The sequence below is a fragment of the Marmota marmota genome, unplaced genomic scaffold (assembly GCF_001458135.2).
Source record: "Marmota marmota marmota unplaced genomic scaffold, marMar, whole genome shotgun sequence".
Taxonomy (NCBI): domain Eukaryota; kingdom Metazoa; phylum Chordata; class Mammalia; order Rodentia; family Sciuridae; genus Marmota; species Marmota marmota.
Window position 1 is genome coordinate 3,687,330 of NW_025999962.1, and position 15,277 is coordinate 3,702,606.

At 56.5% G+C, this 15,277-nt stretch overlaps 2 long non-coding RNA genes across 2 annotated transcripts; one reads left to right on the plus strand and one right to left on the minus strand.

Moving 5' to 3' along the window:
* Positions 1-2,941: 2,941 nt before the first annotated feature.
* LOC125616795 lies at positions 2,942-9,652 on the minus strand. Its single transcript, XR_007347546.1, has 3 exons — positions 7,704-9,652; positions 6,497-6,747; positions 2,942-5,612 (listed from the first exon to the last, which is right to left on the minus strand). It is a non-coding gene; the product is annotated as an uncharacterized LOC125616795 (long non-coding RNA).
* A 1,183-nt stretch (positions 9,653-10,835) lies between these two features.
* LOC125616796 lies at positions 10,836-13,968 on the plus strand. Its single transcript, XR_007347547.1, has 2 exons — positions 10,836-11,161; positions 13,849-13,968. It is a non-coding gene; the product is annotated as an uncharacterized LOC125616796 (long non-coding RNA).
* The last annotated feature ends 1,309 nt before the right edge of the window (positions 13,969-15,277 follow it).

Consider the following 15,277-nt stretch of genomic DNA (forward strand, 5'->3'; position numbering starts at 1 on the left):
TATGGATTAATTGGGCAGTAACTGTAGGCAGGTAGAGTGTGGCTGGAGGAGATAGGCCATGGGGAGGTGTGACTTTGGGGTTACTTTTTTGTCCTTGGTAAGCAGAATGCACACTCTTTCTCACTTTCGTGTGCTCTCTCCCTCTCCTCCCTCCTCCCTCTCCTCCCTCCTCTTCCCCTCCTTCCTCTCCTCCCTCTCCTCGTCCTCCCTCCTCCCTCCTCCCTCCTCCCTCCTGGCATGGGGAAGTCCTTGAGAGCAGAGAGCTTGCTTGCAGCTGTGTCCCTGGGTACAGCAGGGCTGGACACACAGCAGGTGCTTGGAACCTCTAATGAAGGGTGGACAGACCTTGTGGAGTTGTGTAAATATCACCTGTGCTCCACACCTGTGTGCCGGCACAGGTGGGCAAGTAGAGCTGGAAGGGACCTGGGCTCCAGCCAGGTCGGGGGACCCTATGTTTCTCCCAGGCCTGGGCCTGGTGGGGGAGCTGCCTCCTGGGCTGTGCCTCTTAGAAGGTTCTGGGCTTCTACCTTGGACCCTGGAGTTACCAGCTCCACATGGGGGACTGTACAGTGAACCCCCTGAAGAGCTTACACCAAGTGGCTCTTTCCTCTGACCCCAACCAAACCTCGAAGCTCGGGAAGGTCCCGCCCCGCAGGTGCCCGGCCCTCAGGGTTCCTTGTGCTCCTGACAGCTGCCCCAGCTGCTGCTCCTCTGCCCCGCCCCCAGCCCTCAGGCCCCAGAGCCTGGGAGCTCGGTGCAGAATGGCCCAGCCCATACACCTGTGCTGTCCCAGATGAGGCCACCATGGGACGCTGGAGGGTCAGGACCAAATGAGACCATTCGTAACCACATTTTCAGTCAGACAGCAACATGAGCATTGTCTAAGCCACAAATGTCCCCCACACCTGGCTGACACTAGTGACCCCAGCTGCTTCACCCACCACAGCTGAGCCCCATCCTGACAAGAGCCCAGCCTCCAGAAAGCCCTTCCCCACACTGGCCAGCCCCTGCCTTCCCTCGGACCACTGGATCTCGCTGCAGTCAGCCGTGTGAGCTGACCTGTCCACCCCAGGGCTGCTCATGGCAGGCTCTGGGGAAGGGCTGTGGCTATGGGCAGCCTGTACCAGGCCACCAAGTGGCAGCCTCCTCCGTCAGACTCTCAAACTGAGAGGGAGAGAGCAGGAAAGAAGCAGGAGGCCGCTGATACGGCCAGCTGACCCAGCTGACGGCTCCCTGTCTCTGTGGTTTCCTGAGGACTCGGCCCAGCCAGCTGGCAGGGGAGGCGACCCACCACGCAGAGACTATCCTCCAGGCTGGCTGGAGGGGCGGGGGCCGTGCAGAGAGCGCCAGCCTCCGGCCCCCACCCTGCTCGGGCTCCAGTGCCAAGTCCTCTGCTCCGGCTCCCAGACGGGCCGAAATCCAGCTTCCTCGGTCTTCAGGGCTGGCCCAGGCCATGGGCCCAGGGGACGCAGGGGACGAAGTTTCTGGTACAGTCTGAGGGGCACTGACCACATGCCTCATCTGCCCCAGAGAAGCTGAGTTTGGGGTTGGGGGCAGATGGGGTCAGAGCCACCCGGGGAGCTGCCAGGCCTGGGAGTCAATGGGGCCACATGGAGTGACAAAGACTATAATACTGAATAGGTCCCCCTTGTCCTCCTGGGGTTCAGTAGAAGCCCCCACAAAGAGCACTTTCCAGGCATGGGACTCCCCAGCTCCTCTGGCCGTCTTTGGTCAGGTGCTGGGAGCACGGTGCTGCCTGCGAGGACCTTGGCCACCACAGCAGAGTCTGAGAGGGGGCCCTGGGCAGGAGCCAGCCTGCAGGCCACGTGGGCCAGATTCAGCTTCCTGGGACCCTCCCCTTGGGGCAAGTCACCGCTCCCCATGGGAACAGCTCTGGCTGGGCAACCGCTCCTCCCCCACCCTGGGAGCCTGGGCTGAGGCCTGTCCCTCACAGCCTGCACCCCTCCCCCACCGTGTGCACCCTGAGAACCTGGCAGGCAGCCCCTGCCTCAGCCACACCCCCCAAGTCAGGGACCGGGATCACCCTGAGGCCGGCAGCCTGGCAGTGCCGCCACCAGCTGTCTCCAGGCACTGCTCCTAGGACAGGCCTGGCCTCTGCAGGAAACCAGGAGCTTGCCTTAAAGTAACTGGGCGTCCTCAGGTGGACGTCCTGCAGCCCCACCCACTTCAGCTTCCAGGGCCTCCCTCCATCCAATCCGAGCCAGGCCCCGGGTGGTGTTTTGCAGATTCCTTGGGTTTTCCACATGGACAGTGGTGCAGTGGGCACAGAGACTGGTGGGACCCCAGGACGCAGCTGATTGGAGGTGGGGCGGGCTGACGTTCGGGTCTTGTTCCCCGTCCTCTGGGGGAGTCTTGGTGTCCCACCTTCACTGTGACGTGAGCTTTGAATTTTCGTGGGGTTTCTTTACCAGTGGTGCTGGGGATGGCACCCAGGGCCTTGTGCCTGCCAGGCAGGCACCCTACCCACTGAACTACCTCCCAGCCCCCCTTCTGTTCTTAATTTGCTGAAAGATTAAAAACAATTTTTTGCATCTATTGAAATCATATTTTTGAATTCTTCATTCTATGAATGGAATGAACCTCACTAATTGGTTCTGAATTTGAACCAACCTGGCGTTCCTGGGGAAAGCCACTGGTCAGGATCTGTCACCTTCTGGCGACCTTGCTGGATTCCAGAGGCTACAGTTGGGTGGACGCTCACAGCCACGTTCATGGGGAACGCTGTCCCCTTTCCTCCTCCCGCCCTCCCTCCCTCCCTCCTTCCACTCTTTCCTTTAGTTTCAATATCATGGTGATTCTGGCCAAGAAATTGGGATGTGTCCCACCCCCTTTACTTTCTGACGAGGTTTCCATGAGACCCGTGTTATTTCTTCCTTAAATGTTTGGTAGAATTCACCAGCCAGGGCATCAGAACCTGGGATTTTCTTTGTGTGGAAGTTTTAATTACAAATTCAAACGTCTTTAGTAGGTATGAGACACTTTAGATTTTCTGGGTTTCTTTCTTTCTTTTTTTCCCCCCTCTGTCAGATTTGGTAAATAATGTTTTTCAAGGAATTTATCAGTTTCATGAAAATTGTCGGGTGCATTGGTGTGGAGTTTTTCATAACGTCCCCTTGAGTTTCAGTGTCTGTAGGACCTGTAATGATGTCCCTCTTTCTTGCCTGGTACTGGTCATTTGTGTTCTCTCTCTTTTTCTCCCTCTCTGGTTAGTCTTACTAGGGAATTAGCTATTTGGCTAAATTTTTCAAAGAACCAAATAACCAGCTCTTGGTTTTGTTGACCTTTTTAAAACATCATTTTCCTTGTGGGGAGCCACTGCAAATGCACGCACCTTTAAGTCCTGACGCATCACGGGGATCTGAAGGATCACTGTAGTCTGGGGCTTCTCCCTCGTTTGGATAATCAGGTATGGCCCTGGGGGTGGCCCTGGGAGTAGCCGGCACCCAGAGAGGTCGAGCTGCACTCACCTGTTCCCTTGTAATCCTACCCCTGGCCTCATTTGAATGGCTTCTTCCCATTAAAAGGGTTCAGCATGTGCCCCCCTCTCTTTCTACAGACCCCTAAGGTCAGAGGAGCCGTCACAGGACCCAAAGAAAAAGGTATTTCTCTGTCTCTGTGTGGTTGTTTCATGGAGTGACCTGAGTGTCTAGTCATGGACCACGACATTTCCTATCTTTGCTATAAGAAACTCAAAGCAATACAAATTTATTGTCTCTTAGTCCCGAAGGTGGGAGTCTGACCTGGCCCCCGGCTTTGGGTGTCAAGATGAGGCAAGAAGATTCAGGTTACGAGGGCCTTAACCCAATCAGCAAATCAACCACCTGATGGGATTAAGTGAGGGATAACTGAAGGCAGGTGGGTGTGGCTGGAGGAGTGGGGCTTTGGGGTGTATGTTTACATTGGGCAAGTGGAGATCTCTCCCTCTCTCTCTTTTCAATTAATCCCCAGGGTCCTGGTTAACCCCTGACTTATTTGGGTCATGAACGATGGTCCATTATCAGATCCTATTACCTTAGGCAGGCCGTATCTTGGAAAAATATCTTTTAGGATCTTTTTGACCACCATTTGTGTCGTTTCTTTTGTTTTGTGGGGAAGGCTTCAATCCATCCTGAAAATGTATCGTCCTGGAGAAAGCTGCTGCCATCAGTGATCCATATGACCTTAGGGTGGGGCAGTGGCTGATCTTTGAAATCCCGTCGTATACTGGTTTCTTCTGCCAGTATATGTTGACAGTCATGAGTGACGGGTTCTGATGATTGTTCAGGTAGTAGTGTAGCCGGGTTAAGCGGGGCGGGGGGGTCCCAGTATTATTCTGTCCTTGTCAAGCAACAGGCTCTGATAGTGTGTTATTCTAGAGTTTGATAGCCATCTGTCTGGTGGCTGGCGGATGATGCTCTCTAGGGCATGGGGGGCTATAACGGTTAGCTTCTACCCCAGCGTTAACTTATCAGCATCCTTGATTAGTAGGGCCGCCGCTGTTATAGTTTTTAGGCAATGGGGCCATCCATTAGCCATTGGGTCCAGCTTTTTAGATAAGTAGGCTATAGGCCTTCTCCAAGGTCCTAGAGTCTAAGTGAGCAGGTCAGTTAAGACTTTTCTGTGGGCCTGGTACAGAGGGGGAAGACGGGGAAGGCGGTGCTGAGAGCAGCTCCGTGGATCTGAGAATGAGGAAGGAGAGATGTAAAAGAATAATGGGAAAGGGCTTTGGGATTTTTTTAGCAACAAAAACTTGAGTAGTAGAAGAGGTAGAGCAGAGGGGAAGACTGGAGTGAGTATCTTAAAAAGCCTGTGAGGGACTTTAAATTTTTAGTAACCTGTTTTTAGTGATGACAAAGTAACTTTAAAGGCCATTTTTATTACATCTTGGATAGGGGTCTGAGGGCTCTCCTCAGCTGGTTTGAGCTTTGGGTTAGCTGGTAAGAGGACCTGGTGGGACCCAGTGTGGGCATTGACAGGAGAAGAGAGGAGTGAGTGGGTGGAGGGGTACCTCAGTACCTGTTATTTTAGCAAGGGGGCAATGGTCTGAGAACCGGCGGAGGTTTGGGTTCCACCAGGTAGCCCCTGTATGCGCACATCCCTATGACTTACAGAAGAAGTCGGCTTTTTCCCCGCACAGCCGTGACTGTTTGTGGCTTCGATAGTCTGTTTGGCAAACATAGTAATCTAGGTTAGCCAACCTGCATCTGGCTCGCGTGTCCCTACATCCATAATGTTTGTTTTTATTATCTATGGTACGGAAGGGATTTAATGGAATTAAATCTCTCTCTGTCTCTGCTTGCTGATCACCATGTGAGCTGCTTCCCTGTGCCACATTCTTCTGCAGAGAAGAGATTTAGAGGTTTTATTTTTTTCATGAAATTCCTCCAATTGTTATCCACAGTGTCATTTGGGGGGTACAGTAAAGAGTTCAGTGTGTTTGTAGGAGTCATTTTAAGGTCCCTGTAGGATGATCTCGGTCTGGTCATGTGTGGGTCTATTTCTATCGCCTGTTTCTTCTCCTGGTCGAGGTCGCGGTTCCCTGCTCTCTGTCGGCTCCTAACTCATGGCTGCACTCCCAGGGAAACGCGGAGTGTGGCCATCGCTCAGGGTCCCTGTTATTCATTAAGGAAGGGTGTAACACCCACTTTCAGCCACTGCCTCCTTGGATCGGGCTCCCCTCCAGCCAGCCGGCCCTCCCGTCCAGGGCCACTGCCAGGGCAGGGGCTGAGCTCTTCCCTGGGTCCAGGGGGATGGGAGGACCGAGCACGGGCTGCTCAGGTCAACACAATTCACCTTCAGACTCGGCTCAGCAGATTCCTGGAATCCAAGCACCATGAACCTCCTGAACTGTGCTGGACCCTCCTCTCCCCATTCCCATGTGGCTTTTCAGCAAAAGCTGGGGGTAGGTTGGTAAGGGGGGCTCATGGGCTGAGCACTTTGGCTTTACCCTCGGGGCTCTCCTGGGCCACGGCCCCCACCCAGCCCCCCTGCAGCAGCCCTGCAAATCCTCTTCACCCTCTGCTCCTGCCTCCTGCACAGGCCCAGCACGTACCCCAGAAATGGCAGCTGCTGGGGCTGTCTGCTCAGCCCTCCCTGGAGCCCGCTGACCCGGCTTCCTCACGCCCACTCCTCTGATCAGCCCTGGGAACCTGCCATTTAATCCCTATCCATATTTTCCTTCTGTGTCCTACCCGGGGGAGACATTTCTCACCAGCGTTTACAGCATGGCCAGCTCTCAGCCCCAGGCCTCTGCCTTGACTCAGTCCAGTTCACATTCTTTCCAGAACCTTCCTTATCTCCTCACGCCCCTTCTCTTTCCAACCTCAACTCCTCCGGGCGCCATCCCTCCCAAGCTCAAGGTCTATCGGCCACTTCCATTGCCCCCAGCATAAAGCCTGCCTCTGTGACTGGCCTGTAAGGCCCCCTTGTACCTGGTGCTGGCATCCCTTGGTGACTGTCCCATCCCACCACCAGCCCCAGGACAGTCCTGTATTACCTCAGGCCATCGCCCACCTCTGTGTCCTCTCTTCCTGCTGCCTGCAGGGATTTCTCAACCCCATGTCAGGAGCAAAAGGACTGGTAGGACAGGAAACCACATTTCTCTTCATCATGCGGCAAACTGGCTCAGAATTATGCTGTGACCTGTTTCCTCCTGCAATTGTGGGGGGCTCCGGTTGTCTTCATGTTTATGGTGTATGTCGATGCTGCAGACTCTTGTCCCAGAAAATTGGATTCCAGGCGCACTTTCTGAAAAAAGAATAAGTGAGTGCAAAAACAAAATCAAGCCAACAACCAGCTCAAACCCCAAATCAAACTCGAGACAAGGATAATCTTCTCAGCACGTCTTCTGTGCTTATTGATGGATGTGTTGGTCCCAACACTCACCTGTAAACAGCCCTTGTGAGGCGCGAGGGCAGCCTGAGTGTTCCCTTTTTTGCTTTAGATTTTCATTTTCTTTTGCAATACCCCTGCCTCTGCTATATCTCAGACAAGAGAGCAGGACGAGGCAGGTCAGCTCCGGGAAGGGGCTTACAGAGCGATACACCTCACCCAGGACGTTAGTACACATGTAGATCCTCTGTCGGAAGGTTGGGGGTGGATCTGATGTGCTCTTGAAGTATGAGAAGTATCTGGGCTTAAACTCAGCCAGATCTACACAGGACACATTCCCAGGTTAAATGATACAGTTTTTGAAGGATAAACTCATGACTCGCCAGTGCCAAAAAATGAATCTGTAACAAAGATTTCTTTTAAAATTCATCAATTGATGAGGGGACCAGTAAGATGTTACAGTCCCTTAAAAGGAAGAGCCAAGGAACAGACACTTATATAAGCAACTAGGGAAGCTGAAATGAACCTGTTCAGAGATGCAAAACTGCCTCTTTCCATGGAGGAGAGAGCCCTTTCCCTTACACTAGAGGAAATTCATTTGAGCCTCTATGGATAGAATCTTTGCTGAATTATGAGTTTCCTGCAACTTACCAAGTTGTAGAATTGCTCAAGGCAATGAAAAGCATAAATGCTTACAGACTCCGCTAATGTGCTAGAGTGCCTTTGCTCCTTTCAAAGGGTGTTCTGAGCCAGCCTTCCTTCCCTCCTTCCCTCCTTCCCTCCTTCCCTCACTCCCTCCTTCCCTCCCTCCCTCCTATCCTTCCTTCCTTCCTTCCTTCCTTCCCCCCCCCTTCCTTCCTTCCTCTTTTTACCTGCATGGTCACATTCCAGCTGCAGACCTGACTCTCTGAGCTCTGGGCTCCTTACATATAAATAAACTAATGTAATGTACTTTGAACATTTGCCACCAGGATTGAATTGTGCCGTGACCACAGAGCCTTGGCAGGTGCATAGGGCATAAACGTGCTGGCTGAGCAGAACAGCAGGCCCTGACCTGGCACAAGTGTCCTGTCAACACCTCGTGCTGCACCTGCTGGTCTGGGGAGTAGAACAGAGAAAGCCCTGCCCTGGCAGTTGAGTAGGGGGCCACGTTTCAGCGGGCTTTCTAAGACCACATGTTGGCCTGATGGCACTTGAGACTATGATGGAAACCTGCTGATGTGGACGTGAGGCCTGGGAGCTACGATGGGGTGAAGTTTTCTGCAGGCAGAGAGGGGACAAGGGTGGAGGTGGTCAGAGGCTGCTGCTTGTTAAACATGTGCTCTGTGCCTCCACCATGTAGGCTGTGCCCCTGGTTGGCCTCAGCCACGCTCCAGTTCTCTGCGTCCAACAGCTGAGCCCACCCTGTGATCTCTCTGTCTTCTGATCTGACCCTACTTTGGTAGAGACTGGTGACCTACACAGAAGGCAGCTCTCAGGGGGACAGGAGTTCGCACTGACCAACTGCTTCCAACTTGCTCTTGGCCTTGACAAGCCCTTCACCCGCTATCCAATGTCAGCTGTAGGGTGGGGCCTAGATATTCCACCTTTTTTTAAAAAATACATCTTTTTATGTGGTGCTAAGAATAGAACCCAGTGCTTTACATGTGCTAGGTAAGTGCTCCACCACGGAGCCACTACCCAGCCTGATATTCCAGCTTTTTAAGTTTTTAAATATGTGCTTCCCTTTTTCCAAACCATCTTGGGTGGAAGTCCATTATGGGGCAATGATAGATCGTATTAGAATCTCCCTTATGGGGGTGGGGATGGCATGATGAGCCATTCGCAGCAAGGGTGAGGTCCCCAAAAGACAAGATAAAGTCATAATAGACAGGGAGGGGGAGGACAGCACACCGCTGAGGCTTCAGTCCTGATGTGTGGTCACTGGGAGTGTTGGGGAGGACGCTCCACAGCCTTCCCGGTTTCTGTGTCAGTTGTGAACGAGGCCCCAGTTGCCCTTTGACCTAGACTGTCTTTTCAAGGATTTTGTATAATGATGAACTCTGTTTCTAGGGCTGCAATAGTAAATGACCACAAACCAGGGGCTTCAAACAACAGGAACGCATCATGGTTCTGGAGGCCAGAAGTCTGAGGTGGAGGAGTGGTCATGGCCATGCTCTGATGGCCCCAAGGGAGGATCCGTCCTGGTCTCTTCCAGCCTCTGCAGTCCTTGAGCTGCCTGGGTGTGCTGCAGTGTTACTCCAACCGCTGCCTCCATTGTCACGTGACCTCTTTCTTCTCTGTCCATTTCCCCTCTTATAATGGCGGCAGTCATATTGAATTAAGGACCCCCCCCCCCCGTCATGCATCTTGATTTGATGTTATATCTGCAAAGACTCGGTTTCCAAACAAAGGCAACATTCATAGGTTCCGGATGGATGGAAGGCTCTGGAGGGTGCTAGTTGGTATGCTACAATGGAACAGCCTGGAAATTGAGAGCCACTCTCCCTCCACAGCAAATGGCAGGCACTCTTGCTGCCTCCTGTAAGAGTTCAGGCTCTCTCAGTTCAGGGTTCCTCTCTTGTCTGCAGCACAAGGTCCCGCCTGGCCCTGGTTGTGTTGCCCTTGGGACACTGACGTGCCAAAATGGTCATGTTTTGATTCCTGTCATGAGTCATTAACTGTCCTTTGTGTCTGCCCCAGGAGCCTCATGGCGTCTGTCGGCATTTGTGGAACGGTGCCAGGCTCACCTGGTAGCTTGCAAGACACTTCCCAGTCCGTAGTGGGTACAGGACGCACAGCTGAGCACATGGCTCATGAGGACAAGGGTGTGAGGATTATGGGGCTGAGAGGAAAGAGCAGAGGCAGAAAGCCTGTCACTGGGGAGGAAAACGGTGTCCGGGCGAGGCTCTGCCAAGGAAGGGATGGGGAGAGCGCTGGGGACGGGTGCAGTATGGGGTGGGCTGGGTGGTGGCCAGGCAGAGTCCCTGCCAGGGCCAGCAATAAAGCCTTAGTGAGACTCTCCACTCTTCATGCAGGTGAGCTGGGGTGGGGAGGAGGGAGGGGTGGGGAGGAGGGAGGGGTGGGGAGGAGGGAGGGGTGGGGAGGAGGGAGGGCTGGGATCTGCCTCCAGGTGTGTGTGGGCGTCGGGGGAAGCCCAGGGAGACCACCAAGCTGGAGGCCTAGGGAAGGCTGGCGTCCTCCCTATGTCTCATGAGTAGGAGAAGTTGTCCTGCACTCGGATGGACCTCAGAGCCCTCTGCTCCCTTCCCCAGCCCTGGACTTCAGAGCTCCAGGGGCCATGATTTAGCTCATGGCCTCCTTCTGACCCACTGCTGTTTTGGGTTTTCCTTTAAACCTCATTGGGGCAGAAAGGATGCCTGCTCTGGAGCCAGTCCTACCAGAGCCCTCCCCTCCCCTCTCACCGGCTCCACAGAGCTGCTGTCTGGGGAGACCGGCTGGTGGACGTGACTTACTCTGGCAAATGTTCAAGGTGCAGATAGAACAGTCACACAGGAGTGAGCCCTTTGCAAAGAACAAGTGTTTCACGGTCAGGAGCCTCGAGCTCTGGTGCTGCCTCTGCGAACCTCAGTCACCACATCTGGGAAATGGGAGCACAGAAGCTGCAGGGTTCACGGGTGGAAGCTGGGTGCCCAGCAGATGGAGGCCCCTGGCCATGGGCCCGCAGCCAGGAGGCAGCACCTGGGCCCGAGGGCTGACTGGTGTCCTCTGGGTCTCCAGGCTGGCTGACCTCTGTGGGCCTCGCTCGTCCTGGCTGTAACATGGGACGACAGTCCTGCCCACAGGCCCGGAGCCCTCGCGAGGTGCCAGGTTTGCATGAGGAGCCGCGCGCTTGGCCCTGGCCCCGTCCAGCAGCCTCTTCTCAGGCCCCGCCTCCTCCCCAGAGCGTCCTCTCTCCCTGACCTGACTCAACTGTGGCCTGGGCCAGCGATTCAGGAAGGAGGAGGGTCCTTCAGTGACCGTTTTGATTGGAGCTTGTTGAAAGGATCAGCGTGAAGTCGTAAGCAGCCGGAGGCGGGGAAGTGCTTTCTTGGAAGCCAGGCAAGGAGGCAGAGTGGGACCCGGCCCTTGTGGGGGGCAGATTCTTGCCTGCACAGGGGGGCGGGTCTCGGATCTCCTGTTCTGAGGCCCCAGGGAGCTGGGGTTTGGGTGCATCCCTCAGCATCTGATCCCCAGTCTCCTCATCCGTTGGGTGGGCATAAGGACTACTCGGCAGGCTGCTGAGACCACGCCAGGTCATGAGAGCAAAGCTCCTGTCTGCACAGTGCCCGGTCCCCCTGGTCAACGGCTCAGCACTCATCACTGGTGTCCAGTGCCTGGAGGGCCTCAGGTACCTGCCCCAGGGCTGTTTGGAGGACTTGGGGCTCTGGGCTCTGTGTGCCCCCTGTCCACAGGGCCTCTGCATGCCCCCTTTGCTACCTCCCTCCCCTTTGAGGTCCCTCCCTGGCTCCTTGGTGGCTGGGCAGCGTGACTGCTTCTGCAGATGGAGGGCTCACTCTCCCAGAGGACACTGGCTCTTCTTGTGGGTTGGGTCAAAGAGCTTCCCCACACCCGGGCCTCATCTGGCCTGGAGGGGTGGCTCCCCACAGCACCGATGCCTCAGTTTGGGACAGGCGGGAAGGTGGATCCAGGATACACAGGACTTGGCTAGGAAGAGACCCTGGCAGCTCTGCCTCCATTTCTTTGAAAGCTGGACTTGGCATACAGACTGTCCACCCTCTTCCTCCTGCAGATCTCCCTCTTGCCCTCTGGGCCAGCCGCAAGTGCACAGCCCACCCAGGACCTCTCCTGCCCTCTGTACCCACCGTCTGCCACCTCACTGTGGCCCTGGCTGTTTGACCGACTGGAGCAGACGGTGGTGGCTGGGAACAGATGGTGGTTCCTGGCCACGTGTCCCCGGGGTTGGGAGGCGACAGCTGACCTGGAGGGCTGACTGTGTTCTCTGGGTCTCCAGGAGGCCCGGCCTCTCTGAGCCTCACTGTCCTTAGCTATGAAATGGGACAACCTGGCACTGGATGTGAGGGTGGGGACCCTGCCCTGATCTCATTCACTCATTTGCCGGACTTTGTTGATTGTCCAGGTATTGACCATGGTCCCCCTTGGCAGGCGAGCGGAGCTGACTCTGCTCCAGGTCCTGCACCCCAGTCACCCCAGTTTTAGAGGAAAATTTCATTAGCCCGTTGCATTCCGCTTGGACCCCTGGTCTCTAACCTGAGCCTCTGCGTCAGGACTCACATTCCTGCTCCACAGGAGAGGACACAGGGCTAGCTGCAGCAGTGGCCCCCACCCCCAGCTCCCACGAAAGGACAGGCTGTGGAGGTGACCGGCTGTGACTTCCCACAGCTGCATCCCGTGCTGGCTGCCTGTGGAACTCACCCTGCGACCTGCAGGACAGGCCCTGTGCCCATTTCCCAGCTGACCCTACCCCGAGGCCCAGGAGCCCTTTGTGTGTGGTCCTGGGGGACGTCCTGGCCTCCCCGCCGGCTGCTGTGGAGCCCTGGGTGAGCTAGAGGCTGGGCACCCAGACCCTGGCTCTGCCCCTGCTGTGGCTCGGGTGGCCCTGGATGGGCCCTGGTCCTCGCTGGGCTTCTGGTTGCCGTGGCCAGCAAGGGCCTGGGACAGAGTCACTCCCTGCTCACAGTCTGTGATGCCAGCCTCCTGGCACAGCTAGTGACCAGTCAGAGCTCAGGAAGTGCCTCTTGCATGGCGCATTCCCAGCGTTGTCTCTAGAGCCGACAGGAACTTGGCGACGGGGCCGTGTGACTGAGCTCCCGTCCCCAGGCCCAGCCCTGCCCTCAGCCTGTGCGGACAGCAGGGGTGTTGAGCCAGCCAAGGGGCGAGTGCAGGGACGAGCTGCGGCCACCCTGCGACCCCTGCTCCCAGCCAGGGCGGGGGAAGCTCCCGACAGGTCCCTGCTGGCCTGCTGCACAACGGCCCTTGCCCTCCCCCCGAGTGGCGTCCCAGCCCATCTGGAAGCAAAGCTGGGTGTCCCCGATGAGGCCTTGGCCTCCCCAGGACACGTGGACCTGGTCACGACCCGAGGCCTCCCAGCCTCCAAGTGCGTGGCTGTGGAGGGGAGTGAAAGGTTCCCTCGTTAACTGGAAACTCCTGCTGCCTAACGAGGGAGAAGCGAGTGCTGACGAGGTCCAGAGCCCAGGTGTCTGTCTGCTGCCGTCCCAGGAGGAGGCAGGGGCTCGCCCAGGGAGAGCATGGGCTTCTGAGTGCCCTGCCCACAGGCTGGCTGGGCACACAGGCTGTGAGACAGGGTGACATGGGGGCCAGTCACCAACTGCCCACTGTCCACGTGTCATCTGTTGTGACCCTTGTGTCCCCATTTATAGATGAGGAAGCCACTGGCCAAAGTCCAGGGGCTGGGGCTGGGGTTAAGTTTGGGGCCCCAGGACTGAACAGCACTCCAGCCCCAGCCAAGCTTGGAGGTTACCATCCAGAGGTGGCAGGAACCCTGCCAAGGGACACAGGGACAACGGCTTATCCTGTGGGCAGAGAGATGCCCCAGCTCCCAAGTCTACAGCATCAGGAAGGTGCAGATAGGACGGCAGGCCCTGAGGGCGGACGCCTCTGGTGGGGGCGCGATTCCCCCACTTGGGGAGGCTGGCAAGGCCTCACACCCCAGGAGGGACCGGCTGACCGACCCCTGCTCTGGGAACCCACAAGAAGGGTCTTGTGACATTTAGGAAAATGTGCAGAGCATTGTTTGGAGTAGCAGAAGCTGTGCATTGTCGAAGGTGCATTGGGGGACCAGCAAACACCCCGTCTCTGGAGTGTGACCAAGCCGCAGCAGGAGACACCCACCAAGCTTTAGACGAAATGCCTCTGGGATCACATCAACTAAAAAATATATATATTCAAAATACCAGATGATGTGAATGCAGAGGGCCAAGCGGCGCAGCCAGGTGCTGCCCGGGTCACCCTGGATTGCCGCCTGTGGAACGTTTTCTGGTTTTGCTTTTGTTTTTTGGTTTTCCAAATATCCAGTCACGTGTCCTATTTTTACAGTGGAAGGAACACGTGAGTGCATCTACCCGGGGGCCCAGCGCAGCCTCACGCAGGATTAAAAGAACCGTCCATAAAAGAACCATTAAAAGGATCATCTTGAGCCACATCTAGAACACCTGGGAACTGTGTCCGTCTCCACTGCGGTCTCTCGGGCGAACGCTCCCTGGTGTGGATGGACGTACAAAGCCGCAGCTTAGCAGGGAATCATCTCCTCATGGCTCCCGTGCTCACAGTCTGCACCCACCGCGGAGCCCTGAGACTCTTCTGTCCCCTGCTCCCAGCTCCTCCCCACCCCCGCCGCCCGCTGCTCTGGGCCCTGGGCTCCCCCTGCCCAGAGCTGTCTTCTGGCTTCTGTCTCCTGTGGTCCCACAGCCTCTCCGGCTCCCCACACCCTCCACCAGGGTGGTACGTTGTCCCCGAGGGTAGACCTACATTGACACTCACTGTCACCCCGAGGCTGCGCCTGTTGGTGCTCTGCCCCGGGCCGGGCAGCCCCTGCTCACTCACTGTCTCGGGATCCCTCCCGTCCCTGGCGCCCTGCAGCTGGAGTCGTGACCGCAGCATTTCCAAATTGGCTTCTTTCCTTTTGTGACGTCCACTTGAGGTCCCTCCCCAGGTGTCTGTGGCTCCACAGCCCGTTTATTGCCAGCCCTGACTGCTATTCCACGGCTGGACGTGCCCCAGGTCATCCATCCGCTGGCTCGGGGACATCTTGGTGAATCCTGCCTTTGGCCAATCACAGAGAAAGCTGCTCTGAACGTCCACACGCGGGTTTTCGTGACTTGGGTTTTCAGCCACACTGGGTAAACCCCAAGGTCCAGCTGCCCCGTTGTGTGGCGAGAGCATTTTCAGCTGTGGGAGAAGCCACCGAGCCACCCACTGTGGCCGGGCCACCTCGCATTCGCACCAGCAAGTGCCGCACCTTGCTGTAGCTCCCGCCCGCCAGCCCTTGGTGCAGTCTCTGTGCGGGCTGCGCCCTTCTCCCCCACTGGCCTCCAGGGTTCCAGGCTCAAAACCGCCTCCTCTGAGAGGTCCTCCCCAGGCTCTGGGGAGGGGACGACCTTGTGACACCCTATTTGGTGGCTGGCTGGTCCTCTGCGCACGGCTCCAGTCTCCTTCCTCAAGGTGCCGGAGGTGTAGGGCGCGGGGCTCAGCACAGCTCTGCGGGTGAGCGGGGAGCAAACCAAGTGGTGACCTTTGACCACTGACGAGGGGTCCCCCGGGGGACAGCGATGCTGGCAGGGCAGCCTTAAAGGACTCTGGCGTTTGTGGAGGAGTGAGTGGGCTCCAGGTCGAGGGATTCAGCTCCAGAAAGAGCCCCTCGCTGCCTTCTGTGAAGTGGGCACGGCCCACCCTGTCTCCTGCTCCAGCAATGGTGGTGGGTCCCCTCAGAACAGGCTGGTGGCTGTGGGTGACAGCCAGCATACCG